This window comes from Canis lupus, chromosome 14 (assembly GCF_048164855.1).
Source record: "Canis lupus baileyi chromosome 14, mCanLup2.hap1, whole genome shotgun sequence".
Taxonomy (NCBI): Eukaryota; Metazoa; Chordata; class Mammalia; order Carnivora; family Canidae; genus Canis; species Canis lupus.
In genome coordinates this window covers 21673711-21686697 of record NC_132851.1, presented here as the reverse complement: position 1 = coordinate 21686697, position 12987 = coordinate 21673711, and the positions used below count along the sequence as shown (strand labels likewise).

General features: G+C 36.3%; 1 long non-coding RNA gene across 6 annotated transcripts in view; it reads right to left on the bottom strand.

Annotated features, from left to right (window-relative positions):
• Positions 1-12987, bottom strand: part of LOC140603775 (uncharacterized) — a 167309-nt gene that overhangs the window by 119451 nt on the left and 34871 nt on the right. For all 6 annotated transcript variants that reach the window (XR_012006760.1, XR_012006763.1, XR_012006766.1 and 3 more), the window contains exon 2: positions 2787-2889. This is a non-coding gene — a long non-coding RNA (uncharacterized lncRNA). The remainder of the gene's footprint in view (positions 1-2786; positions 2890-12987) is intronic.

Sequence of the window (12987 nt, the reverse complement as noted above, 5' to 3'; positions counted from 1 at the left end):
ATAACTAAGGCCTCCTTGGATAAAACGGCTTTCCTGATTTTAAACTGGAAGAGGCTACCAGCAACTCCAGACACCTCTAGGCATATCTTCAGTTTTCAGCAATTCCTCAAATGCCTCAGTGACTTCTGCCAAAAGAAGGTTACTTCTCCATGTGTTTTCTACATCTGTCAGCTGTATTGGTTAAACTTCAGTATCAGTTGGCTAAGTTGTATAATACTAACAATGTTCCCCTAAATCTAGGTTGCTTCCAAAGGGTGATTTCCCTCTCGTGTGTGTCCCTTATGGGTTGGCTCTGCTTCTGCTCCATGTCATCTTCTCCCCAGGAGCCAAACTGACAAAGCAGCCTCTATCTGAACTACACATTCCAGTTTATCCAACACAGTTCTACTCATGCCTCTTGTCCCAGATAAATTATTAATAGCCTATCTTTTCACCCTCTCACTTTCAAATATTCCTGGTTCGGACAATAAGTTACACATCATCTTTCCTACCAAGATTAATGATGATTTCCTGGCAAGGGAAAAAAGATGTGGCAAAAACACAAACTGGCTCTGAAACGTTTCTGATCAGGAATGACTGGAGTCACCTGTGTCTACACTTCATTGGCTAAAATCACTCCTGAGTTCAGTATGGTAAGAACGTATAATTGTCCCCAAGGAGGGGAAGCAAATATTTTTTCAGCAAAATTCAACCTACCAAAGAGAACAATGGACATGAAGACAAAATGAAATGATATAAACAGTTTGCCCAAGGCATGTGTGTGGAAGGGGTAAAAGGGTAGACTTAGAGTCACTGCACTTTGGGGCTTTTACAATTTTATCAATTTTCTAAGCTTGTCCAATGCCTTGATTTTACAAGATGAAAAAAAAAAAAAAACTGCCCAGGAAGGGACGTAACTTGTGCAAGTTCCCAGAAGTCTGTAGATCAGTCCATGTCCTGCTAGTGTGAGAGTTTAGGTGTCAGATGGAATATAACCACTTATGTCTATATAAACCATATATATCTACATCTAAAGCAATCCCAAGCCACACAAATTACATAATATTGACAGAGGTAAAATTGGCATGGCACAAAACACAATAAATGAGAGAGTGCCCAATAACAAAAGAAACTTTGTAAGAACTCAAAAATAATTCAACTTATCTTTCATTAGAGGATTTCAGAGACTGTTCTCACTTTCTATTGAGACATTTATGACAATTATGAGCCTCACCTCCTTGTCATTAGGTGACCTGACTCCCTTCCTCTGTCCCAGGGCCCAACTTCACGGAGATCAGTAGTCCTCAACTTTGGCTGCAGCCCCCATCTCCACCTCTTCCCAAAGATTCTGATTCAGTTGTTGGGAGAAGAGGTGCTGATAAGTGGTACTATTTAAAAGTTCCCAGGTTATTCTAATTTATATCCAGGATTGAGAATCACTGATGGAGGATTTTTTCAACATTCCATGGACAGGATGATAGATTTTTGTTCTAGCAAACCACTCCAGTAAGGAGATTCATATACTGCTTGTTATGGACTGAATGTTTGTGTCCTCCCAAAATCCATATATTGAAGCCCTAACTCCTGATGTGATGGTCTTTGCAGGTAGGGCTGGGCAACTAACTTAGGGTTAGATGAGGTCATGAAGATGGAACCTGCATGACAGGATTCGTGCCTTTAAAAGAAGAGACAACACACAGCTCTATCTCTATCTCTATCTCTATCTCTATCTCTATCTATCTCTATCTCTATCTCTATATATATTCACACAAAGAGAAGGTCATGTGAGCAAAGAGCAAGATGGTGGCAGCCTGCCAGCCAGGAGAAGAGGCCTCAGAGTGAAACTATCTCACTGGCACCTTGATTATAGATTTCCAGCCTCCAGAACTGTGATAAATAAATATCTGTTGTTTAAGGCACCCACTCTATGGTATTTTGCTAGGGCAGCCCAAGCTGACTGCTATCTATCATTTGACTTCAAAACTTCCCAGTTCTATTTCTCACTGCTAGAACTTCACATACGTGCATGTGCATGCACACACACACACACATTTGGTTTGTGTGTTTCATTTTGTTTGCCTGAAATACATTTTTAAAAGCATTTTTAAATAAGGTAACATATACCATCCAAACCACTTTGTGAGAAGATACATTATTTGTTCCAAACAGTCTTTGGTATTTTTAGTTTGAAGACTCAATGTTCCTCTAATGAATATAATGCTAGAGGTTAGACAAGCTTTGGTCTAAAGCTGATTCCACTGCTTAACTGGCCATTGGATATTGGCTGGGTCATCACTCTACATATGACTTTCCCAACATAAAGAAGAGAATCAAAACAAATGCTTTTTGAAAGTCCTTCTTCTGGGGTAGGAATCACACAACCGTCTATAAGGCAGAAGTTCTAAACCACTTTATAAAATTGTATTAAGCTTCTACAAAACTGAGAAGGCCCAGGGATTCTCCTCTTCTCCCCAACCCCAATTTAATTAAGGGCAAGTGAGGTCATTGTAGTGCTCTTTTTAAAAAATCTCTCCAGGAGATTCTAATGAGGCACCAGGTTTGAAAGCTATGAACTATTTACAATTTTTACCAATGAGAATATAGACTCAGGTGAAGTCATTTCCTCAAGATCACTTAACTTTCAAGTGGCAAAGCCAGAACACAAACTCTGGTTGTCTAGCTATAAAACTCCTTCCAGTGTATGTGGTACAAGAGCTCCTGGCATGTTATCAGCTGCTTGATGCTATTTCCAGAACTCTGGTTGCTCCTATTTGAGTCTACTTGGCTGACAAATCAGCCACACTCACCCATCAGCTGCTGCAAGGGTTGAGTGGAGCTTGGTTTCATCATGGAGCTAGGGTCAGGATATTTTTCCATCTGTGCTGAGCAGGATACACTGGTCTTGCATATCTGAGGTTAAAAGAATAAGATGCACGGAGACTAATTGTGAATTATAAATAGGAATGTTTATAGATCTTTCTGGTTTGCCTTTCCACATAGAACTGTTTTCTGGTGCACAACATTGGCATTTTGATTAATGTTACATTCTTGGCTTGTTCTTCAGTTGCAGCAACACACAGATTTCTGTCTACATGTACTATTAACTGTCATCTGAGCTTCCCACGCAATGCAGCTGATAATTACACATTCTGGAAGCCGAGTGTCACAACCAATTAACTTGACAGGCTCCACTGATTTAGATGGAAATGGAGGCTGTACAAATCTGTTTTGTGGTGTCTCAGTATAAATAGAGAAGTGATTAAGTGAAAAGATGACAATAAAGTAATACTGGCTCAAATCCAGGCACATAAGGAGTGGGTAGAAAGATTCTGGGTGTTAAAATCATAGAGACCAACATTCAAATCCCTGATCTTGCCACTTACTAGTTGAGTGGATTCACACAAGTTACTTAGATCTACTTTTATTTTTTTATTTGTTTTACTTTTATTTTTAATCACATATTTTCCCAAAAAGTACATTTAAAAATGTGTATGCTTCTTAAAAAAATAATAAATATCTTTGTGGTCAAGACAGCCTAAGAAGTAGAACTGACCAGCACTTAAAGCTCCTGGAGCTATACTGGTTCTCATACCTCCTTTCTGCCCAGTGGTAACTTTGAGACTCTCTTCATCACCCTCTTCCCCTCTTGTATAGTTTCCCCACCTGTATATGTATCTCTAAATGTATTTATATTCTACTTACCTTTTCTGAACTTCAAAATCATAGATGTATCTTCTGTGGCTTACTCCATTTATCCCACATTGTATCTAGGACTAGTTTACACTAATGTACCTGGCTAGAGATCATTTTGTTTCACTACTATACAGCATTCAACTAATTGAATATTAAACAATGTATGTAACCATCCTGCTGGCAATTGCCATTTCAGATCCTTGGTATTACAAATAATATTACAAGTAATATTAAAAGAAAGATTTCTGTACAAATTATCCCAGTGTACCATTGTCAATTTTTCTAGAGTAGGAGTTGACAAACTACAGCCCATGGGCCAAAACCAGCTTGTCATCAGTTTGTGCAAATAAAGTTTTATTGGAATATAACCACATCCCCTCATTTGCATATCTCTTATGGCTGTTTTCCCACTACTACCCACAAGATCCCATGTGTTCTCCTGAATGGCCTCTCCTTTCCCCAGTCCTCAACACAAAAATCCTATATCCCTCCACTCTTGTTTTGCTTTTTTTATTTTTTAAAAAGTTCTAATCTTCTCAGTCTCTTAAAGAACCAGCCTAAATTACTAGCAACTGCTTTTACAAAATAACTGCCTTTTCTTGAAAGCAAGAACATTAAATTTCAAACACTCTGAAAGGTACAGGGAAATCATTGTGTCCATCCTGGGGACTGTCGTTTAGATATGACAGTTGAGAAGAGTAAAGAATGCTGTTTGGAAATACAGGCATTGCTGCTTTTACAGATTTCTACCCTCTGCTTCCTATAGTCCATGCTTGCTCTCACTTAGGGGCAATCATTCCTAGAAACAATCCCATTCCCTCTCCCTGTAGCAATTTGGTCTAGAAACCACCAAAAGATGATTCCTTAGGAAACCAGATGTGTGGGCAAGTCTGGCCAAATGTGTGGCTACTATGAGAAGAATGCCAAGAATCTCACATCATGTGAGCTCTGGGAAGGGAATTTGCTGCCTCCTATCTTTACAAGAGATTCTAATCCCATGCCTCAGAGCATCACTGGGCAGTCCCAGAGGTAGCTTCATCTCGAAGCCGGTTATTTGCTTCCGATAGAAATATGTTATTCCTCAATAAGTAGTTAAAGTGTAGTTTGTGGAAAATCTTTAGAATTTAATGCCATAGAGACTAGACCTTGGGAAATCTTTTATCCCTGATACCCAGACTTCTCAGATAGGTTTAATGCCTAGTTCTTGCTCTGACATGTTTTAATTACGTCATTTGGTTACTCATTTCCATTATTTTTTCAGCAAGTACTTTGAAATAAGCAGTCACTAGGTGAAAGACATAGTGCTGGTATAGGTAAAGATGAATCTGAAATAGTTCTTGTCCTTAAGGACAGCATAACCTATAATATTTGTAGAACTTGGTACAAAATGAAAATGCAGGGATACTAGTCTGAAAACTCTTAAGATTTTCAAGATGGTGATAGGTGATGGCATAGCACTCAACCAAGTATGAAGTCCTTTTAAACATGAGGCACTGTGTAATTCATGTCCATTATGCAGCCTTCATAATCTAGTAGATAAAATTAGATACACAAAAGCAGCTCTTTGTAAAGCAAGAAAGAATGACAATAATGTTAAATATCTATACAAGTAATATGTTATAGCCATGTATTTTTAATGGTGAATCAGAATAAGCAACCCACAGTATGAGTATTTAAACTGCACCTTTATAGGTAGAGAGTATGACCAAATGCATTGTTAACTGGGAAACATCAAAATAAATTTTGTGATGTGATAATGTTCACTTTGACAGAATAGAAACCACAAGGGTTAGAATGGAGAGTGCTCTAGGTGATGTGGTAGTGCTGAACATATAGAAACGTTACTTGAGGTCAAGTACAAAGGTGTCCTGGGACCCTGAATTCTTTAAATTTGGATTTTATCTTGAATTGTATATTCTGAAACTTCCAGAATTTTTAAGAAGAGGAATAACATGATCAGTTCTAGATTCCAGAAAGAAAATAATTCCAGTTGTAATGTAGCAAATGGATCACAGAAGACAGGGACCAGAGATGGAAAAATATTAGGAAATAGTTAATAATATCCAAGGCAAGACAATGATGCTCTGTATTATAGATGAAAAGGATAGATGGAAGACACACTGCAGTGCCCTTCCTTCTTTGAAAAGAAAAGGGGGGAGACCTCCAGGAAAGATGGCAGATTCTAAGTTCACCCCATCCCATGGATACAATTACCTACATTCATATCAGTGTATATAAACCCAAAAATAACTCAAATTCTGGCAGAAGAGACTCTTCACAGCTAACAGGGACCTGCACCACCTAAAAGTGACTCCTGCCCAGGACAGGGGGGAAGATAACCACACACACCAATCCAACTGGCTGCAGCAGTGCACTGAAGGCAGACATCAGGTCTGACTGCAGGCTCCAGCCAATGAAAGCTTGTCAGGAGACAACACAGGGTAAGTGCCCTGCAGTTTGGTGCTACTGCATCTCTGCTAAATGCCTGGTCTGACTCATCTTGAGCCCCAAGTGGCTCCAGACTAGCCCACTAATAACACAGGAACCAAACCCACAACATGCAAAGAGAGCCTCTACAGACAACTGGACTGAAGGCAAATGTGGTTCAGCCACAACAGTAGGGCTCACTCAACACACATAGAAAATACCCCTGAAGCACCAGGTTCTGGCAAACAGAGGATATTGCACTGAAGGGCACTACAGGATCTCTTCTTCATAAGGCCACCACTTTCAAGAGCAGGAGATGTAGCTGACTTTCCTAACACACAGAAACAGACACAAACAAATAAGACAGAGGAATATGTACCAAGTGAAAGAACAGGACAAAATCACAGCAAGAAAGATAAATGAAACAGAGATAAGTAATATGCCTATTGGAAAATTTAAGGTAAAGCCTATAAACATATGTACTGGACTTAAGAAATGAATGAAGGACTTCAGTGGGATCTTCAACAAAGAGATAGAAGACAAAAAAAAAAAAGTAACCAACCAGGGATGAACTCAATAACTGGAAATAAAAATCCACAAAATGGAATAAACAGTAGGCTAGAGGAAGCAGAAAAATATATCAGTAACCTGAAGAACAGAGGAATGGAAAGCAATCAAGCTGAACAGAAAAGAGAAGAAAAAAATAATAAAAAATGAAAATAGACTTAGGGAAATTAGTGACACCATCAGGCATAATGACATTCATCTGATAGGGCTCCCACAAAGAGAAAAGAGAGGAAAGGAAAAGGAAATTTATTTGAAGAAATCATAGTGAAAAACTTCTCTAATCTGGGAATGGAACAGAAATCCAGATCCAGGATGGACAGAGAGTTCCCAACAAAATCAGCCCAAGGAGGTCCACACCAAGACACATAGTAATTAAAATGACAAAAAGTGATAAAGAATTTTAAAAGCAAGAACAGAAAAGAAAACCGTTACATACAAAGGAAACCCCATAAGGCTATCGCTAATTTTTCAACATAAACTTTACAGGCGGTAGAAAGGGGCATGATATATTCAGAGTGCTTAAAGGAAAAAAAAAAAACCTGCAGCCAAGAATACTCTAAACAGCAAGGCTATATCATTCAGAACAGAAATAGAGATAAACAGTTTCCCAGACAAACAAAAGTTAAAAGAATTCATGAGCACTAAGCCATCCCTACAAGAAATATTAAAAATGACTCTTTAAGTAGAAAGGAAAAACCATAAGTAGGAGTAAGAAAAGTAGGAAAGACAAAAGCAGTAAAGTATATATATAAAAATCAGTCAAGGGATTCACAAAATAAAAGGGTGTAAAGCATAACATCAAATAACTAAAACATGGGGAGGAGAGTGGTAAAGAATGGAGTAAAACTTAAGCAACCATCAGCTTAATATAGACTAATATATGCATGACATATTATATATAAAACTAATGGTCACAAATCAAGTAATAGACATGCAAAAAATAAAGAGAAAAGAATGCAAGTATATAACTAAAGAAAGCCAGCAAACTGTAAGAGAGCAAAAGAAGAAAGGAACAGAGAAAAACTACTAAAACAACCATAAAACAAGTAACAAAATGGCAATAAGTACATACCTATCAATCATTACTTTGGGTGTAAATGGACTAAGGACTCTAATCAAAAGAAATAGGAGGATGGGATGAATAAAAAAGCAAGACCCATCTATATATGCTGCCTATAAGAGACTCATTTCAGACTTAAAGACACATGCAGATTGAAAATGAAGGGATAGAAAAGCATTTATCATGCAAATGGAAGTGAAAAGAAAGACAGGTTAGCAATTCTTACATTGGACAAAATTGACTTTAAGACAAAAATTGTAACAAGAGACAAAGAAGGACACTATATAATCTTATATCTAACAAGAAGATATAACAATTGTAAATATTTATGCACTCAACATGGGAGCACCCAAATACATAAAGTAGCTAATAACAAACATAAAGGAAATAACTGATAATAATACAATAATGGTATGAGGCTTTAACATCCCACTTACAACCAAACAGAAAATCAATAAAGAAAGAGTAGCATTGAATGACAGATTAGACTAGATGGATCTAACAGGTATATTCAAAACATGCTATCAAAAAGCAGCAGAATACGCATTTCTTTCACATACACATGAAACATTCTCAAGGACAGATCACATATTAGGCCATAAAACAAGTCTCAACAAATTCAAGAAGACTGGATTCATACCATGTATCTTTTCTGACAACACCTCTTCAAACCTAGAAATTAACTACAAGAAAAAAATCTCAAAAGAACACAAATACATGCCACTAAACAATGGAGAGGTCAATAAAGAAATAACATGCTACTAAACAATGAATGGGTCAACAAAGAAATCAAAGAGGAGATCAAAAACTATGCTGGAGACAAAGGAAAATGAAAACACAACAATCTAAAATCTTTGAGATCAGCAAAAACCATTCTAAGAGGAACACTTATAACAATACAGGCCTACTTCAAGAAGCAAGAAAAATCTCAAACAGCACAACCTTACACCTACAGAGCTAGAAAAAAAGAACAAACAAAACCCAAAGCCAGCAGAAGGAAGGAAATAATAAAGATTATAACAGAAATAAACAAAATAGAAATTTAAAAGGAAATAGAACAGATCAATGAAATCAGTGGCTGTTTCTTTGAAAAAATCAACAAAACTGATAAACATTTAGCTAGACTCATTAAAAGAGAGAGAACTCAAACAAAATCAGATATGAAAGAGGAAAAATAATAACTGATACCACAGATATACAAAGGATTATAAGAGAAAATTATAAAAATTATATGCCAACAAATTGGACAACCTAGAAGAAATGGATAAAATCCTAGAAATACATAACCTCCAAAACCAAAAATTTCTTCTTCCAGACAAAATATAAAATTTGAGCAGACTGATTACTAGTAATGAAATTGAATCAGTAATCAAAACTCCCAAGAAACAAATGTCTAGGAAAGATGGCTTCAAAGTAAATTCTACCAAACATTTAAAGAAGAGTTAATACTTATGCCTCTCAAACTATCCCAAAAAGCTGAAGGGATAAAAATGCTTCAAAATTTATTCTATAAGGCCATCATTACCCTGATACAAAGATCAGATAGACACTACAAAAAAAGACAACTACAGGTCAATATCTCTGATGTGCATAGATGCAAAAATCCTTAATAAAATATTAGCAAACCAAATCCAACAATTCATTTAAAGAATCATTCACCACAATCAAGTGGAATTTATTCCTAAGATGCAAGGGGTTCAATATTTGCAAATCAATCAATGTGATACATCATATCAATAAGAGAAAAATAAAGACAATACGATCATTTAAATAGATGCAGAGAAGACATTTGAAAAAGTACAATTTCCATTCATGATAAAAACTCTCAACAAAATAGGTTTAGAAGGAACATACTTCAACATAATAAAGATGGAATATGATGTTAGCTCATATTCTGTGGGGAAAACAGAGCTTTTCCCCTAAGATTAGGAACAAGACGAGGTATCTACTTTCATCACTTTTATTCAACTGTGTACTAGAAGTCCTCCTAGCCACAGCAATAAGACAAGAAAAAGAAATATAAAATAAATCCACTGGTAAGGAAGAAGTAAAACTCTCACTATTTACAGATGACATGACACTATATACAGAAAACCCTAAAGTCTCCACCAAAAAACTACTGGAACTGATAAAAATGCATTCAGTAAGGTCACAGGATACAAAATCCACATGCAAAAATGCACTGCATTTCTATAGACTAATAATGAAGAAGCAGAAATGGAAATTATGAAAATAATCACATTTTTAATTGCACCAAAAATAATAAAATACCTAGGAACAAACTTAACCAAAGTGGTAAAAAGACCTGCACTCTGAAAACTATAAAATATTAATGAAAGAAATTGAAGACAAGACAAATGGAAAGACATTACGTGCTCATGGATTGAAAGAACAAGTATTGTTAAAATGTCCATGCTAACCTGGAACATTCTACAGATTTAATGCAACCCCTATCAAAATATCAACAGCATTTTTCACAACACTAAAATAAATAATCTAAAATTTGTATGGAACTAAAAAAGACCGCAAATAGTCAAAGCAATCTTGAAAAAGAAGAACAAAATTGGAAATATCATAATTCCAGATATAAAGATATATAAAGCTGTAGTAATCAAAGCAGTATGGTACTGGCACAAAAACAGACATTTAGATCAATGAAATAGAATGGAGAGCCCAGAAATAAACTCACGATTATATGGTCAGTTAGTTTTCAACAAAGGAGGCAAGAATATGCAACTGGAAAAAGTCTCTTCAACAAATGGTGTTGGAAAAATTGGACGGCTACATGCAAAAGAATAAAATTTGACCACACTCTTTCACTCTACACAAAAATAAACTAAAAATGGGTTAAGGACCAGAAGCCATAAAAATCCTAGATGAGAGCATACACAGTAATTTGTGACACTGGCCATAGCAACATTTTTCTAGATAGGTCTCCTGAGGTAAGGGAAACGAAAGTAAAATAAGCAACTGGGAATACATCAAAATGAAAAGCTTCACACAGCAAAGGATACCATCAACAAAATCAAAAGCCAATGGAAGAAGATATATGCAAATGGCATATCTAATAAAGGGTTAGTATCCAAAATATATATACAACTTATACAATTCAATACCAAAAAGCCCAATTAATCCAATTACAAAATGGGCAGAAGACATGAACAGACATTTCTTCAAAGACATACAGTTGTCCAACAGACACATGAAAAGATGCTCAATATCACTAATCATCAAGGATACTAATCAAAACCACAGTGAGATATCACCTCACATCTGTCAGAATGGCTAAAATAAAAAAATACAAGAAATAACAAGTGTCGGTGAGCACGTGGAGGAAAAGGGAACCCTTGTACACTGTTGGTGGAAATGCAAACTGGTGCAGTCACTGTGGAAAACAATATGGAGGTTCCTCAAAGAGTTAAAAATAGATAGAATTACCATATGATTCAGTAATTCCACTACTGGGTACTTACTCAAAGAATAAGAAAATACTAATTCAAATTGATATATGCACCCCTATGTTTATCACAGTATTATTTACAATAGCCAAATTATGGAAGTAATCCAAGTGTCCATCAATAAATGATAAAGTGGGAGATTTATATATTTATATATATTGGAATATTACTCAACTGTAAAGCAGAATGAAATCTTGCTATTTGCAATAACATGGCTGGATCTAGAGGTTATCAAGCTAAGTGAAATAAGTCAAAGAAAGAAATACCATATGATTTCACTCATATGTAGAATTTAAGAAATAAAACAAATTCACAAAGAAAAAAGAGACAAACCAAAAGACAGACTCTTAAGTACAGAGAACAAAGTTGCCAGGGGGGAGGTGAGTTGGGGGATGGGTGAAATAGGTGAAGGGGGGAGAAAGAGTACGCTTATCATGATGAGCACTGAGTAATGTGTAGAATTGCTGAATTATTACATTGTACATCTGAAACTAATATAACACTGTTTATTAACTATACTGGAATAGAATAGAATAGAATAGAATAGAATAGAATAGAATAGAATAGAATAGAATAGAATAGAATAGAGTAGAGTAGAGTAGAGTAGAGTAGAGTAGAGTAGAGTAGAGTAGAACAGAACAGAAAAGAAGAAGTGCTGGGAATTTATGTTTATTTTTTTTCTTAAACTACTGAGGTATGATTGACATGTAAAGAACTGTGCATATTTATGTATTTGACTTGATGAGTTTGGAGATAAGTATACACCCACAAAATCATCACACATCATCAAGAACATACACATATAAATCACTTCCCAAAATTCCCTCTTGCCCTTCTTTAACATTATTATTTTGTGTGTATGCATGTGGTAAGAACACTTAACATAACATTTACCCTCTGAGGAAATTTTAAGTATACAATACAATATTGTCAGTTATAGGCACTATGCTCTATAGTAGATCTCCAGGATTTACTTATCTCGCATAACTGAAATTTAATACCCTTTGACCATTACTTCCCCATTTACCCCTCGCCCTAGCCCCTGGCAACCATCATTCAACTCTGCTTCTACAAGGTTGACTATTTCAGACTCCACATCTAAGTGAGGGGTAGATGGGTTATAAATATTCATGCAGCTCTCCTGGAGAACTCAATGCCAAGCTAAGGAAGATTGTTCTGTGCCTTGCCAAGCAATGAACAAGCACAGACCCCCACTAACACATTCTAGGCAGGGGAGCTGTCAGCAAGGTAAACTCATGGATGTCATGATAGGGAATGGAAGGACCTACCCTGAGCTGCCCATGTCACTGTGTGTCTGTTCCAGGCAAACTGCTGGGCTGCTGAGATGCAGACGGGTTTGAAATACATAATCCTTGCCAAGAGCTGGGCAAGCTCAGGTTAACTCACCCAGAAAATCTTTTTTCGTATTTTCCACAAAATACCAGGAAAGCATCTATTTTTAAGTTGATAGGTGGGTAGGAACCAGAAAAACAATTTAAAAACTGCCCATGTAGTGGGTGATGGGCATTAAGGAAGGCACTTGATGTAATGAGCACTGAGTATTATATGCAACTGATGAATCACTAAATCCTACCCCTGAAACTAATGATACACTATATGTTAACTACATTGAATTTAAAGAAAAAAGGGAAAAAATGCCCATGAAGGATCTGTTTAATTACCCAAAGCATCACTTTGTCCGGGAGAAATTTAACAAAAGTGTAATGTTTTTGGTACAAAAATAGAGGCAAATATGAAAATATTGGTTTCTGGCCATAATTCAAATCGAGATAACTGCAGTGT